Below are 15,654 nucleotides of genomic sequence, written 5' to 3' on the forward strand. Positions count from 1 at the left end.
GCTGCTGCTGCACACACTCGGTTGCTGTTGGCCTCCTTTGACTTTAGTGTATGTATATTTAATGTTGCTCACAGTCACTGCATCATTAAAGAGAAAAACGCTGTGACAGGATTTATTTTGCACCTGATTTGGTTTAATCATTCAGTGATTCACGTCTACCTGCCTGTGTACAGTGTTTACTGCAGCTGAATATGAATAGAGACCGCTTCACAGCTTCCACAGATACGTAGCACACTTTTACAGTTCTTGCCTTGGCTTTATTACATTTATAAGTGGCTGGACTCTGTTGGAACCATCTTTCTGCTGCTGTCACTGATAAATTCAGTATGGACAGGAATATTAATGAAATAGCAGCTAGGGCACTGATAATCTGAGAAATTAATTACAGTGATCTTTCAGTCACAGTGACCTGTTGCCAATTTTTCATGGAAAGTTATATGATAAGAAAGTTCTCGTGAGCATAATTACAGCTGTAAGGCATATGTAAGAAATCTGACAGCAAACAAACAAGACAGTTCTCTGCAACCATCATATTCATCTGTAAAATGTGTTCTTGTATGCAATCCTGGCATGTTTTTCATCTCTGAGTGACAATGTAACAAAGCATCACTGCTCCGATGTTTGAACAAATGATCTCTTGTGGGTAAACAAGTAAATCTCTCATTTTTTTGTTTTCTACATTACTGTAATAACCATGTTAACCTCAACCCCTAAATTACCTCTGTTTCTAACCTCTGAATATCTTCAGCATCATCCAAACTTTACCAATTAGCTGCTGTAACGAAAACCTGCCTGGTTCATGTTTCAGGATTTGCTTGTTTGGCCATGTGTGACCTGTCAAAACAACATATCTTTGGGTATATGGGGCCGCTGTTGGACTCCCCATCACCACATGCATCTGCACTGGTTAATGGTTTGCAGTCTGTCTCTCTCCTTTAATCTCTATGCAGCAACGAGGCTTCATTACCCTCAGAGAGAGAGTAATCATTAGCTTGTCTTCATGAGCATTTGGCATCGAGAGAAAAATCATGTCAGACTTAAATTAGTATGTACAGTAGTCAGGTAATTATGTTTGAAGCATTAAGACAAACTTGAGTGTTTTTGTTTTTTTTACCTGTGAAGCCTGTGGAGAGGAAATTGGCCGTAATGATCAACATGAAATTCATGAAGAAGATTTCTCTCTCTCTCTCTGCACAGAAAGACAGTACAGCCTACTTATTTTTATTAACTTAATTATTGCCTTTATTCAAGCAACGAGCAATTCTTTTTTCTTTCTTCAATTCATTGCACATTGCACTTTTTTTTAAGATGACTGTCAGGATTTCAAATGAATATGTTTAAAATAACTGGACTTATGCTATTAAAGGATAATTTTCGTTTTTTACAACCTGGACCTTATTTGTAGCATAAAATATGATCATTCTACTCACCCAGACAACTTTGGCGTCATTTGGAGTTGTTTTGACGAAATTAGCCCCAGTGGAGCGGCGCGTATATCCGTATAATGCGAGAGCACGGGGCACGCAATGCAGCCTCTAAATAACACATTATCCGCCGCAAAACTCACTCATTTCGCCAATATTTTGTCATGATACACTAGTGCTATTCCCCTCCGAGCCCGTGGTGGCATGTTATCAACATGCTGCGCCTGTAGGTTGACTACTAACGTCTTATCTGGATGATGTCATCTCCGACCGCTGCCCCGGCGCGGCTAACTTGCTACGGCTAATGCTACGTTCGTTTCTGCGTGTTTCTGACTTGTCAGAACAAAATGAGCAGCTGGATGAAGTTCAGCTTCCACAGGCTTCCTCTCCTCAACCTGGACTCACTAAAGCTCCGGCTGGTTGAGATAAAAATGGACCTGAATCCCGAAGCTGAATGATTATTATCAGAATGAGCCGGGCAGCGGTCGGAGATGACATCATCCAGATCAGAGGTTAGTAGGTCAACCTAGAGACCCCGGATGTTGATAACATGCCACCATGGGCTCGGAGGGGAATAGCACTAGTGTATCATGACAAAATATTGGCGAAATGAGTGAGTTTTGCGGCGGATAATGTGTTATTTAGAGGCTGCATTGCGTGCCCCGTGCTCTCGCATTATACGGATATACGCGCCGCTCCACTGGGGCTAATTTCTTCAAAACAACTCCAAATGACACCAAAGTTGTCTGGGTGAGTAGAATGATCATATTTTATGCTAGAAATAAGGTTCAGGTTGTAAAAAACGAAAATTATCCTTTAATGCTTCACAAGAGAGATGCCATACATTTCAGGCAGAGACTGATGAGGACCCAGCTGTCCCACTTTGGTCTGAACAGATTAGCCCACTTCCCACTGCAGCCCTCTCCTTTCTAATGGAATTCCAGTGCTGCCAGAAAGTAAAAAGATTGTAAAGACCGCTAAGCAATTTATTAATTATATTAAAAGACTAATCAACATGATTTGACACCTTCAAGGCCCAGGGTGTAATAAACAGCGGGTGAAAAAGTATGGGCTTTTCTTTTTTGCTGGTGGGGTTAATTTGTTAGTCCAATAAATTGTGACACTGCTCTACACACACACAGTGTTATCAGTGACATCAGTACAGGGAGTTCCTTTTATCAGTGGAAGAGGTGATCAGAAAAAAAAGACTACCCACATTTAAATCCCTTTTTGTATCAAGAATTTAGGTCACTGGTTCCTCTGTATCTAATCATATTCTGTCACATGATGTATAATTCATTTAGCAGGAATGCGTAAGTACATTTACTCATGGTGTACTCGAGTACAAATTTGAGGTACTTTTACTTCATTTTATTTCTACTCCACCACATCACAGAGGCTGTTCCTCCTCCACATGTGCTCCCGGCTTTCGTTACTTGTTGCTTTTCTGATTACAGTCTTTCACATCCTCCCTGTGCAGTGGAACCACGTTTCTCCAAATGTGTTGATTTTGAATGTTTGTGACAAACTGAAGGATTAACTGTTCCTTTATGGACTGAGAAAATTCCCCTACTTCTTAAACTAAATAAACTATTTAAAACCCCCTTGGATTTGCTGGAAAATGCTTTGTCACAAGGATGAAAACAAGCTGTTTTTCTGAGCTCATGCAAAGTTTGGGTCTCACAGGACAGCGATGTTGCAAACATATGATGATCTTATAGAATTTACGCACTGATGTACATTCGACTACCCAACTGTGTATAAAATTGCTTAGATCAACTTTAAACAGGCAAACAGTGGTAAGATGCAACAGTGATATTAATCCGGTGCATCATTTGTAATCGTAAAACACTGACAGGGACCAGTTCACTGCATAATGAGTATTTTAACTTTGATACTATTTTTTGTACTCAAGTAAAAGATTGCAATACTTCTGCCAAAGTTTATGCTGCTTCCTCTATATCGCTTATCGCTGTCATGGTCTTCTCAAAAATAAAAAATACTTCACACATCAGTTTGATAAACAGTTGCGTAGGAGAGGGACAGGTAGATCCACAAAAGTGCAAAATATGGAGACATTAGACCCCTCTAGGTATTCCTGACCTCATACTGATTATTATATGAAGTGATCTGTTATTTGTTGTTGTCTTCTGGTGTGCCCTGATCTGTGAGATTAACTATTTATGGTGTTTGTATATAATCTCCTGCCCGCATGTTTGCCTACATATCCAGATATGTATGAATCTGTATTATATTATATATGCAGTGCTCCTGACAGTTTACTGATCGATAATATTGTGTTTTCCTATAATCTTTTGTTTGTTATATTTATACATAAAATGTTTATGTGTACAATCACCCTGTTGCCAGTCCCTACTTAAGATGTCTTCTCCTCAGAGAAAACAGTTTGCCTGAACGTCTCATCACCGAAACTTTGCCACCATTAAAACATTTTTCTGTGCAAGTATCACAGTGTGTGGGAGTCTCCATATTCTGCAGGTTATTGTGATTAAAGTGTGTTGGATTACTCAATGGACTATCAGCTAATCAATTGGTTACCAGCTTTTTCCTGCTCTAAATCGCTATGGCTGTCTGAGTGCATATAGATGACTATCATCATGTTGAATGTGTTGCTTTAAAATGCCAGAGGAGTCCTTGTCTACCTTGACCGCAACAAGTAGTGATGAGCTATTACTCAATAGACTGAAAGCCTTCATTTTCAAATCAACTTTATTCATCAGTAGAGAACAAGTGAAGGAATATTTTCAACTAAATATTAGAGGAAAAAGAAATCAATTACATGTAAAGTGCCCCACCACTTTTCTTGCCGGGGGCTCTGACCCCAGAAGTAGAGTGATTGTTGAAATGTTTCACCGTCAGTCGCACAAATCAAGTCAAGGACACTGTACCTACAGCAGCCGCACTTGAAAAGCTTCCCTAGTGTTATCCACTATACTGTAACTGTGCCATATAGACATTTAATTTGCATTTGAGGGAAACACTGAATTAAAGGTTCATGAATTAAATTTTTCATAGACGCTTTCTTTGTTGCCGTCGCTGTTATGCATATCCTCCGCGTGAAGTTGGGTACAATATAAAAACAAAAGCGCAGCACATTACTAATAGGCAGAAAAAGACTAAGCAGTTTTCTGGGTTACATTGTGCCCTCACTGTTTTCAGCAAACTGAAATAGGGACTTCTCAACCTTGCATTGTGCTTTAATAACTGGAATAACCTGCATTATGCCGTTTCATTAAAAATGTTGTGACCAAAGAAACGAGCTGAGGACTGAGCGAATAATTAAGAGTCAAAAGAAAAACATGCACTTAGTTACTGCAACAAAAGACTGCTGGAGAACTCATCACCAAGTTCACATCGGTTTAAATTAGAGCCGATAATTACTTTCTCACAGAACGACATATAAAAGTTACTTTTGTGAACATCGGCGGCTTCATAATAGACATCTATATGCACTCAGACAACCATGTGTCTTATATGACTTCATATAGAGCCTGCAGGGATGTTACACAACCCTCTTGAGTGTAATCCACAGTTTCAGGAGTACCATGATGACTCACACAGGCCAATTCAAAGAGATCACTGTGCTTCATGGCACAGCATACGCCTGGAGATTAGTATACCTGCACTTTGTAATAGGAAGCTTATAGAGCAGCCTTTGTATTAATTCCCAGCTGCAATCGACATTTAGGTTCCGTATTAATCCCCACAGCAAACGCCGAGTGGCATGCCGAGGCTGTCCTCGGAGGGGTGATGAGAAAAGGAGCGCGGACGACACGAAAAGTATCATGACTGCCGAGGGTTTGAGACATTCAGAGAGAGTGAAAGATTCATTTCCACGCTAGTCCCACTTGATTTGAACATGTGGGCTTTATTTCCTGAAGTTATTGTACCGCATTTGTGCTTTCTGTGCTGTGAAGCCGAGTCTGGGAAGCAACTGTGTGATGTGCTTTCCGCTGACTAGATGGAAAGAGGGGTGCACGCCTTAGGAGGATTCGCTGCAATGCTGCTGAAATTAGCGTCAGTGTTAATTAATTTATACATAAACGACCAACGAAAGCTAACACACAGCCCTGAGAAGAACCTTCCTGGGTACGAAATAAAGGTGGTGTGCCGCTTTTATTTTGGAAAAGCTCATAAATAACACAGGATTTTCTTGGGGAGGGTGTTAAAATTGAAGTTCAGTGAGTTCGTTTATACAAGACCTTTGGTCAGAGTCTGAGAGGTTGTAGATTTTCACAAGTTCTTTCACACAGCAAGAGGCAGAGCAGCATTATTATAAGAAATATTCCTCCTTCTGAGAGGAAAAATATGACATGTAATGGTTATGTTTCTTCTTATGGAATGGGAAATTTCTTGAAGTGAACGCTGCATATTTATCTAAGTGCTGTTCTGCAGACTCTCAAACGGCACAGGGTTATTACAGAGGGTGTTATACATTCAATATGTAAAGAGAGAAAAGCGAGAACATTTGTATGAAACATGGCCTGCCTATCTTAAAGACTGCAGACAACATAAGAGGACGGATGAGTATGTCATGCTGGTATTAAACTAGTCCATGTCATCTGCTATAAGGCTAACACTGTTAAGCTAAGAGCCTGGTTCACTCCCTGTGGCATGGAGCTAAAACCCTGGAGGTGATTCCTAGATGTCCTCCTGTGGACAATTAGGAAAGCCATCAGGATTTGTCTTCATCTCAGGTCCACTCAATCGTTCCTCTTACCTTGCAATTCCTGATATAAGAATTTTATCATCTGGCTGTTCTGCATATTTATAGAGCTTTTCAAATACAGGACGCATTAAATTAATAGACAGCACAGGCTGGAAATATGCACCGTGCTGCAAAGGTGATGACTAGGACACCTCTCTCTGTCTCTTTCATCTAAATCCCTCTCTGCTCCCCTCAGTCTCAGGCACCGTTCTTTAACACATTCATACATAAACTCACAGTGTGTCCATTTTAAAAGGAGCCCCACAAACAAAGCCCATAAAAACGTAACAAATGGAATCTGCATTGTAGGTACAGTAAACACCACATGTCTCCAGAGACTCGCTCTGCCAGTCTGAAGAGTACAGATCCCCAAAAACCGCAGTGAAGCTCTTGGCAGCACTCCAGCAGAGGAAGGTAGGGACTTTACACGGAATAATGATATAGACTTAGTTGAAGGCTTATCATAGGGAGTTACTCTCGACAGCCACACTGACCCTCTCTACTAATTAAAAGTTGGGCTCAAAAGAACGGGGCTTGTTAAATTTGATATAGACTTGATCTCAAAGGGGGGAAGGGAAACAATCCTTTAGAGATTTTGAGTGTAGAACTGTGACCCGTCTGCAGGAACAAAAAGGGGTTTTATGGTGCATTTAACTGGCAACAAATCTCTTCCTGAGATCACAATAAATCAGACTGCAAGAAATACCATCCAGTCAGTGCACTGAGTAAAGTATGCACATTCAGACTTAACAAATCTTTGCTCTGTGATGCCACATGCCAGTGTCCTTGTTCCTTGTAGTAAGGCTGTTATTGGACGTGAACAATCATGTCTTACATGATCCTCTGCCGGAGAAATAAGATGCCAACCACCAATCCGGAAGCCAGGTGAACTTTTAAATCAGATTTGCAACGCTTGCAGAAAAGGAGTTCACCCAGTGAAATTAAACATTAACTTGCACATAATTGGCTTTGCTTAAAGGGTCAACTCCATTTTGGGAGCGTGTAAGGCTGTAGAAGTAAAATGGCAAATGGTAAATGGGCTTGCACTTATATAGCGATTTTTAAGTCACTTGGACCACATTGTACAGTGCACTGCAACATTAGTGCTCAGATGATCACACACCGTTTCTCTGATATCGTCCGAGCTCACCCCAGTGATGCATCATAATTCTGGTTATTCCTTTATCTTAAAAACCCTTGTTCAGTACATCTCTCCCTGTGTAGCTGCTCATCAGGTGCTCAACCTTGCACAGTACTATGTTTTTTATTTATATTAAATTATGTTTTGCTATAGCACTTACCCTGTGCTATTTTTAGCAACAATTGCAGCCCTGGTCCAGAAATTGCAATGATAGCTTGTTCCGCCACTTTACTCCAAACTGTAACATCTCAACATCTATCAGATGGTTTGCCATGAAAGCTCATGGTCCACACAAGACGAATCCTGCGGACTTTGATGATCCCCTGCATTTTCCTCTAAAGCCACCAGCAGGTCAAGTGTTTCATTCGTCCAGTGAAACATCTAGATATCAACTAGTGGACTGAAATAAAAATTCCAATACATATTCTTAGTTTTAAGTGACATGCCTTGTAAATTACTGCCAGTGCCTTTCATGAGGAATTTTAATAACTTTTCATCTAGAACAGGGTTTTTTAAAGTGAGGGGAAGAGGTGTGAGTGAATCAGTGCACAGATCTACAAACAAGTAACAGCACAAATCTCATCATTAAACATGTTTTATATCCGGCATACATGAGAAGAAGTTTGAATAAATCTTCAGTTCATTATGAAACGGAGGATAAATTTGTGTAGGAGTAAGACAACACATCTCTGCAGAGCCTTGTGCATCATGGATGTCTCTTAACATCGCAATACATCGCATGCCACAAAAAAAGCTCTGATCTTTTCAACCGGTTTTCTGATGTTGCACCTGATTAACCCCAAAAAAATCTGAAGCACATTTTCAGTGCGTGTGCATTGTGTACACAGGAACAAGGTGAACATGGCAAGTAATATACTGCAGCCTAGTGTCAATGAGGACTTTTCTATGCAAGCTCTTACTTTCAAGGCAACAGTGTGTATAAGTGCAGCCCCACAGAGGAAAATCTGTAGTCTTGGAACCATGTACAGTATTTCCAGTGTGCAATGAGACAGGGAAATATTATTTTCATGACAGTGAAGTATCATTTATGAATTTACATAATTTGACCTGTCAGCCATAGCTAACACTGTACCTGTTCCTATAACGACTATATGTGCTGGTTACACTGGATGAACAATGATAGACTGACTCCAGTGTTTGCATGCTTTTGAAAATTCTCCTTGCTTCAATGATTTGTGTGATTTTGAAGCTGAAACCACAAACCACTCTTGCCACTGTCTCACACTTTTTGTCACAAGCATTGAACTCTAACCCGAACAATATGAGTCATCAGGCTTCTCACTTTAGATTGTGCAGGCCTATACAGTTACTCGTCAGGTTTGCCAAAAGATGACCAAGAGGTACACCATTGATTTAAACAGTAATAAAGCCCCTACAGACACATACAATGGCCCATTTGTGTTGAAGTGGTTCGTGTCCAGTTTACAATTGCTTTATTTATCTGTAACAGCTATTGTGAGGTAATGAAACAATCAGCAACTCCATGTGTCATACTGTATATTTATAGCAGATCATAATGAATATGGCTCGGGGGCTGTGAAAACACAATGAGAATATAAATCTGTGGCTTTTCACTGAGAGCCAGAGGAGCATGCACCACAATTAAGTCTAAGAAAAATAAGAATTACAGCTAAATGGACACAGACTCTGAAGCGGTATAGATTAAGAGACTATTGTCACCGTTTTCATGGCAGTCTTGATGTAGAGTAGGTGGTAAATATAAACTGTATAAATTACTGGTTGCAGGTTAGACTGAGACAAGTCGGCAACCACGGACGTCTGAGTCAGGCCAAGCCCTGAGCAGAGGAATACATCATCAGCTATCACTATCAGTGTATCCTGCAGCAGACTCGGGGCACGGGAGGTCGATTCACGCATGGGAAATGTACAGTGAATCTTAAATAGTTATTGACAGCCCTCCAGTTGGTAAACCTCCTGCAAAGCCTGGAATTGATTGTAGGTCTTGCGCTGATGCAAATGGCTTTGCAGCTATGAATGTTTGATAAATGTTGGGTCAGTACTGAATGCAGGGTGAGGAGTTCACAGGTTTAATTTGCAGTGTGGCTCAAGTGATCTCTCGGGCGCTTGTTGATACAGCATCTGTGGCCAAAAGGTCCGTCTGTCTGCGCTCATCGATTGGCAACAACATACTAATGTGTTTATTGACGTGGCAAAGTAGGTATAAAGATTGGATATAACCAGATGATAAAATAGCCGTCAATGATTAATTCCTGCTTCCCCTCTGATAAAAGAAGGGGCCACTTCCTCTTCTGCCCTTACTACCTTGCAGACATGTGCAATGACTATGTTCCAATCTTAAACATAACCATGATTTTGTTTTTACCACATCCTTCAATCTGGAATGTGATCTATATTACAATATCCATCCCGTGCCTTCATATTGGCATGGTTTCAAAGCCGAAGCTATTTGATCAAGGAGATAGCCTTTTTAATATTCAAAAAGAGCCTCTGCCTCGATGATGGATTGAGAGTAGCCCCCCTAAATCCTTTGCCGTCCAGTGCGCTACATGAAGATAAATGCTGTGTGCATGACACAGTTAAGAGTTAAAGAGGAAAAGACAACTCAGGTCCACCCAGGGGTTTGGTTTTCATTCCCCTGGCTGGAGAGAAGAATTTGGTGGTTAAGTGGTCTGTCAAATAAGGCTGAGAAATGACACTGTTTCCTCCTGAGACTTGAATACAGGAAGTATTTAAAAGTTAAAAAAAAAAAAAAAAACACTCCTTAAACTTTCCTATCAATCAGTAACTTGCTTTACTTTATCTGCTATTAAGGAAGATGATAGGAGGATAATTCAACCACAAAGTGCAATCAGTCAGCCTCAACACATCTCTTTACTGGACTGAAAACTGAAGACATGTAAATTACAAGGTTATATCCTCTCTCATTATTCATTTCAGTTTCCATTGAAGTTTAATTTTCACAGTCCTATACCAAAGCTGATGTGAAGACACATAATAAATTATATCATTAATTAATATTTTTACTTAATTTCATGTTGTTGCTGTGATTGATTAGATATGAAGGAGAACAGGGGACAATTTAAGAACAGTCCCTTATCGTTCCATCCTTTGTTGCCTGGAACCTGCAAATGTGCAACGCACAGCGTACCTTTCCTGCTCTTCTCTTGCTGCTTGTCTGAGGATGCCATGGAAATCAATTAGAGACACATCAGCGCTGTCTGAGCCACCGGAGGGAGCCAGTCAGAGCAAATTAGAATGCTCTCCCCTCTGTTTCACACTTTCTTTCTCATGCTAAGAGGGGAAATTACAAGCCAATCTATCAATTGATCCATGGGTGAAATGTGCTGTTAACACAAGGACAGACCATCATTATCTCTTTATCTTGTGAAGGAAAAGTGCCATATTAAAGATAGAGAATGAAACATCGAGCTGCACAGCGCCAGTTTCCTGATATAAGTTACTTGTGCAGCTTTGGGATGCGTGAGTGAGAGTAATTCCGGACGTCTAACGGTGCTAAGTAGGGAATCATGTTTGCTGTGGGATGAAACCCCTGAAGAGATTAGTGCCAGATGAGAAACTCTGGAAAGAGATGATTGATACATAAGAAGAAGTCAGAAAGTGTTCCTGTGGGGTCACCCACAGACCCCAGGTCCTCATTCTTCATGTTCAAATAATGAACATGAGATGGGATTAGCAGGGAGAAGATTACCAGCATTATAATATCAGTTCACACGTTCAGCATGTTCGAGTGTGAAAAATGTTCTTTGGACACTACTGAGCCTTGAAGAGCAAATGTTCTTTCTTTGCGTAGTTCCTACTTGGAGGCCAGAGGTAAGGGAAAATCTAACCAAAAAAGCAAAACATGAAGCAACCAAATTTATTCAGCAAAGTGCCAAATTCTTTTTGGCACCGCAAAGCTACGAGTCCACAGCCATGTTAGCTGTTCTGTTCAGCTGTACTTGTATGGTGTTCACCATGTTCATGCAGTATTTCCGCCGGTAACATTTCTTTGGCAGAAAATAAATGTTGTGGGAATTCAATAGCGCCCCCTGCATGATATTGAGCAAACATTCATATTGTCTGAAGCTTCAAAAACTGGCTTACTTAAAGGTCCAGTGTGTAATAATTAACTAGGTTTATTGGCAAAATCTGAATATACTACCCATGAATATATTTGTATGAGTGTATAATCACTATAAAATAAAAAATTGTTTGGTTTTCGTAGCCTTATAATTATTCTTTTATACATAACAAGGGTCTTGCTTCAAAGAGTGTCGCCATCTTGCGCCGCCATGTTTGTACGGCAGCCTGAACGTAAAATCCAGCCAGCCAGAGAGCATGTTTTTGCAAGTTTCGCCAACGAAGAAGAAGGCGGAAGGAAAGAAGGAGTAGGAAACAGCAGACATATGGTAAAATGGTTGTGGTAAACAAGTTTTTTGTCCTCAGAGGCCACCGTCACTTTGCCGACGGGAGGGGTGAGTGCGAGTGAGCACTGCAAACTAAAATCTGAACGTTCGATGTCACAGTTCTCCTCCCATTTTACACACTGGACCTTTAAGTATTTTCTGAGGAAAAGAAAAACTGAACAAAAACTGAAGTTGTGTGTTTGTTAATAATGCACAAACTTGAAATGGCACAATGGTGTTAGATGAAGTCAGAGGAGAAGTGTGGGAAACATGTGTGTCTGTGTTTAATATTATGGCAGACCATGTGAGATTTTTCAGTACAAACCTCAAATGTGAAGCACACGGTGGTGCCAAGGAAGAAGGCAGATCATTAAGTCAGTCTGACCATTTGGGACCAAATCACCCGAGGAAAACAAACGTCTGTGCAAAGGTTTGTACAAATCCAGTGCATAGTTAAGCATTGCAGTGAGTCCGTGAAAATCTTGGTGGCTGTGTTAGACGAAAACTCAGTGGTTTTACTTAACAATGAGCTATCCGCAGGGCAATGTTTTTAATGTGACTATTATTAAGTGAAATAGACTCTCAGTTAACACTGCAACTTAGCAGATGCATTCATTAGATTTATTATCGCACTGTTAAAAATTTAATTGCACTGGTACTAAGTTTCTCTCAAAATGCACTGGTTGTTGCTATTTGGTAAAAGTAATTTCCAGGAGACAGATAGTATTAAAGGCCTGTTACTTGACTGAGCTTGGTTTAAACTTTGACTTTTCTTTTATGGTAAGTATTCACAATGTAAGGTCAAACTACTCAAAAAGGCACCCAAGGGCCATGGCTATTCTTGAGCAGAGGCCAGGACCGTGATCCCCTGCTGTCCTCATATATGGCCATGTGTTCACTTCACATGACAAGGTCCTGTGTTAAGGTGAGATGGTGAAAGCTGTGCAAATTGTATCTGCTGAAGAAAGCTGTGGGAGACTGAATCTCCAAGTACTCAAGTGGACCTTATTTTTAGCATATTTAACACTAATACATGGCGTAAGGGAAAAGAATCAATCTTAATTTTTTACCGCCACCAGCTCACAAGTCTGGTTCTTTTTTGTTCTTTTTTTTTCAGGCTTTTTATGCATTTATTTTGAAAGGACAGCTAGAGACAGGGAGGGAGAGAGAGAGTGAGAGGGGGAACTGACACCAGCAAAGGTGAGATAAGTCTATATAGCCTATACTGTAGAACACTCGTGGCTCATTGTCATTTAATCAGAGATTCCATCAAGTGTTTCAGTGACAGTGAGCAGCCTGGCGCTGCTTCAGAGTTGGGGCAGAGGCACAGTAACAGCAAAGATACTTTATAGCTATCTAAACCGTCTTTGGTAACAGTCACCTGTTACCGTTACCATACCAACAAGCTAACGTGTCCTTTTTTTGTTTATAATCTCCTCTCCTGTCATCAGTGAACACACCTGGAGACGATGCTGCCACCGAACTACACAGCCGTTAGATGATTGGCTGTCACTCATAGTGTCCCGGGGAGGTTTCAATGTCCCACATCCTTGAGTTTTACAGGTGCATCTCAATAAACATGGAAAAGTCTATTTTCAGTAGTTCAAGTCAAATAGTCCCAACCAAGTAGGCTATTGAGTGCATAAAGCTGGACATACTTTCAGATGGCCAACATTTCCATATTAAAAATGCTTTTTTAAATTGCTCTTGAAATTGTTCATTCCATGTGTAATGGATCTATATAATGTATTAGTTTCACTTTTTGAATTGAATTTGAATTACTGACATAAATACACTTTTTCCATGATATTCTAAGTCATTGAGATGCACCTGTACACTGTAGACACCCCCCCTCCACGAGGTCAGGCACCACCACCTCATTGTCAACCAGGAAAAACCCTGAGTGAATCCTCATGCTCATTGTGATGTTAGAAATATTACTGCAGACCTGCTTTAAAGACATTACACAACTCTTAGAAAAATAGAAAAGTGTGGATGAAATGATTAAAATAAGACTTCTAGGATTTTCTATTTGAAGTCATGAATTTAATAGAGGTATCTCAGGTTTTCAATATTTCTCTCAATACAGCCTGATAAAACTTTGATGTAGTACCGACACATCCCGAACATACAGAACAGTGTAAAGGTTTTACTTATTCTCCACAACTTCACATACTCCCTGTCTCTGCTCACACCACCTAAATATCTGCCTGTGCATGAATCACCGTCTTCACACTTAAGTTTATCATCAGTCACAAAAGGGGGCTTGTTGAAGGGCACCAAGAGGAAGGCCACAATTAGAAACACCAGCAATAATAAGTCTCTTTTGGTGTCATTGGTAAGAAAGATACTTCAGTGCCTCTGTTCATTGACTTTCAGGATTCTTGTTCAACATTTTTGTTGGATGAGACCACAGCCTGCCATTCAGATTTTGGGATGATATCATTATTTTACCTATAAGCTGTAGTTGCAAAAGATGTGAGGAAAAAGTCACAAAATCAAAACCCATTCGTACTAAGTATTACACAATTTTGCAGAAATATAACTTAGTGTTAAGTTGTGTATATAATCTACAGAAAGCATACAATATAGTTATCCATCCCTTTTTTGCATCCCATTTTGCAACTCACACAGCCCATACAAAACTCAACTGTAACTTCATGAGGTCACATCATAAAGCTCCAGAGAGGTTCCTACATAGACTTTGTTGACAAATAGGGTTGTCACAAGAACCGATACTTTGGTACCAAGTCGATTACGACACGAAGAAAATAAATCGATACTTTTTTCTGGTACCATCAGAACTGAATATACCTACAACTTTTCCCTCTGCGAGCCGTGTCGATTCTTGGCGGAACTGACTGACTTGAGAATTAATGCTCGGGAGTCCAGAGCCGTGTTGGGTCCAAGATTCAACAAGCCGGTTGGGTTTTACAGTTATTACAGGCAATATGCCCGTTTATCACCAACAAACACAGTAGATGAGGTGGGCACTGATACAGTCTATGGTACTGAGGCTGTGTAAGACGGGTGGGGTGAGGGGTCCGCGGCGTGGAGCGGTCAAACCAGAAACATCTGTTACAGTACAACATCGGAAAAAGTCTCTTTTGACAAAAAAAAAAAAAAAACAGAGAGAGAGAGACCTGCCGTGCCATGTAAAAAAAACAACAACAGCAACAAAAAAATGTTGGTCTCATTCCACTTTCTCTGTGCGACATCTGGCTTTTCATCTCCTGCGATGATTATAAAATCTGAGCTTGCTCCTCATCCTTCATATCCATCGTGCTGTTCGCAGAAACCGCTGCAGGTCGGGAACGTACAAGGCTGGCCCCACCACAGACTGCCAGTTGGATGCAATACTCTATGAAAAGCTGAATGGATTCAAACAGTTTAACATCAAGAGGTTTTGCTGCGCCTGAAACTAAATCAGTGGCAGGCTGTCCAAAAGACAGCACAGGATTCAACAGTCACTATAGTGCAGCGTACAACAATCACCACAGTCAATCCGTAGAGCTTCTAGTCTCATTTTCTCTTTGTTACATGCTATAATGCTAAATATGTGTCTATATAACAAATATCATCATCACCTATATGACTGTAAAGATGTAATATGATCATAAATCATGCATGAAAAACATACATTTGGATGTTTTGTCATCATAATGACAAACCTGGAGTTTCTTGATGATTTTCGAAAATGTTTCACCAACCTCTTGTTGCTTGTTGCTTTTCTTTTTTTTTCAAACCTGTTTTTTAATCAGGAAATCTAAGTAAGATCAAGAGAGTCCAGCAGAGAAAAAGGAAAACAGATAAAACCAGGTGCAACAAAGGGACAAGGACACACAACAAACAGGAGCAGATAAACACATGAAGAGCAGAGCCAGACGGATTTACTGTAAAACCCTGAAACCCTGTTTTACGTGTTCACTTTTTATTTCCCAGCACTTGAAC

At 40.4% G+C, this 15,654-nt stretch overlaps 1 protein-coding gene across 1 annotated transcript in view; it reads right to left on the reverse strand.

Moving 5' to 3' along the window:
* klhdc3 (kelch domain containing 3) overlaps positions 1-15,654 on the reverse strand; it is a 205,877-nt gene that overhangs the window by 138,603 nt on the left and 51,620 nt on the right. The window lies entirely within an intron of this gene.

Source organism: Trachurus trachurus, assembly GCF_905171665.1.
Source record: "Trachurus trachurus genome assembly, chromosome: 15".
In the NCBI taxonomy this organism is placed as follows: Eukaryota; Metazoa; Chordata; class Actinopteri; order Carangiformes; family Carangidae; genus Trachurus; species Trachurus trachurus.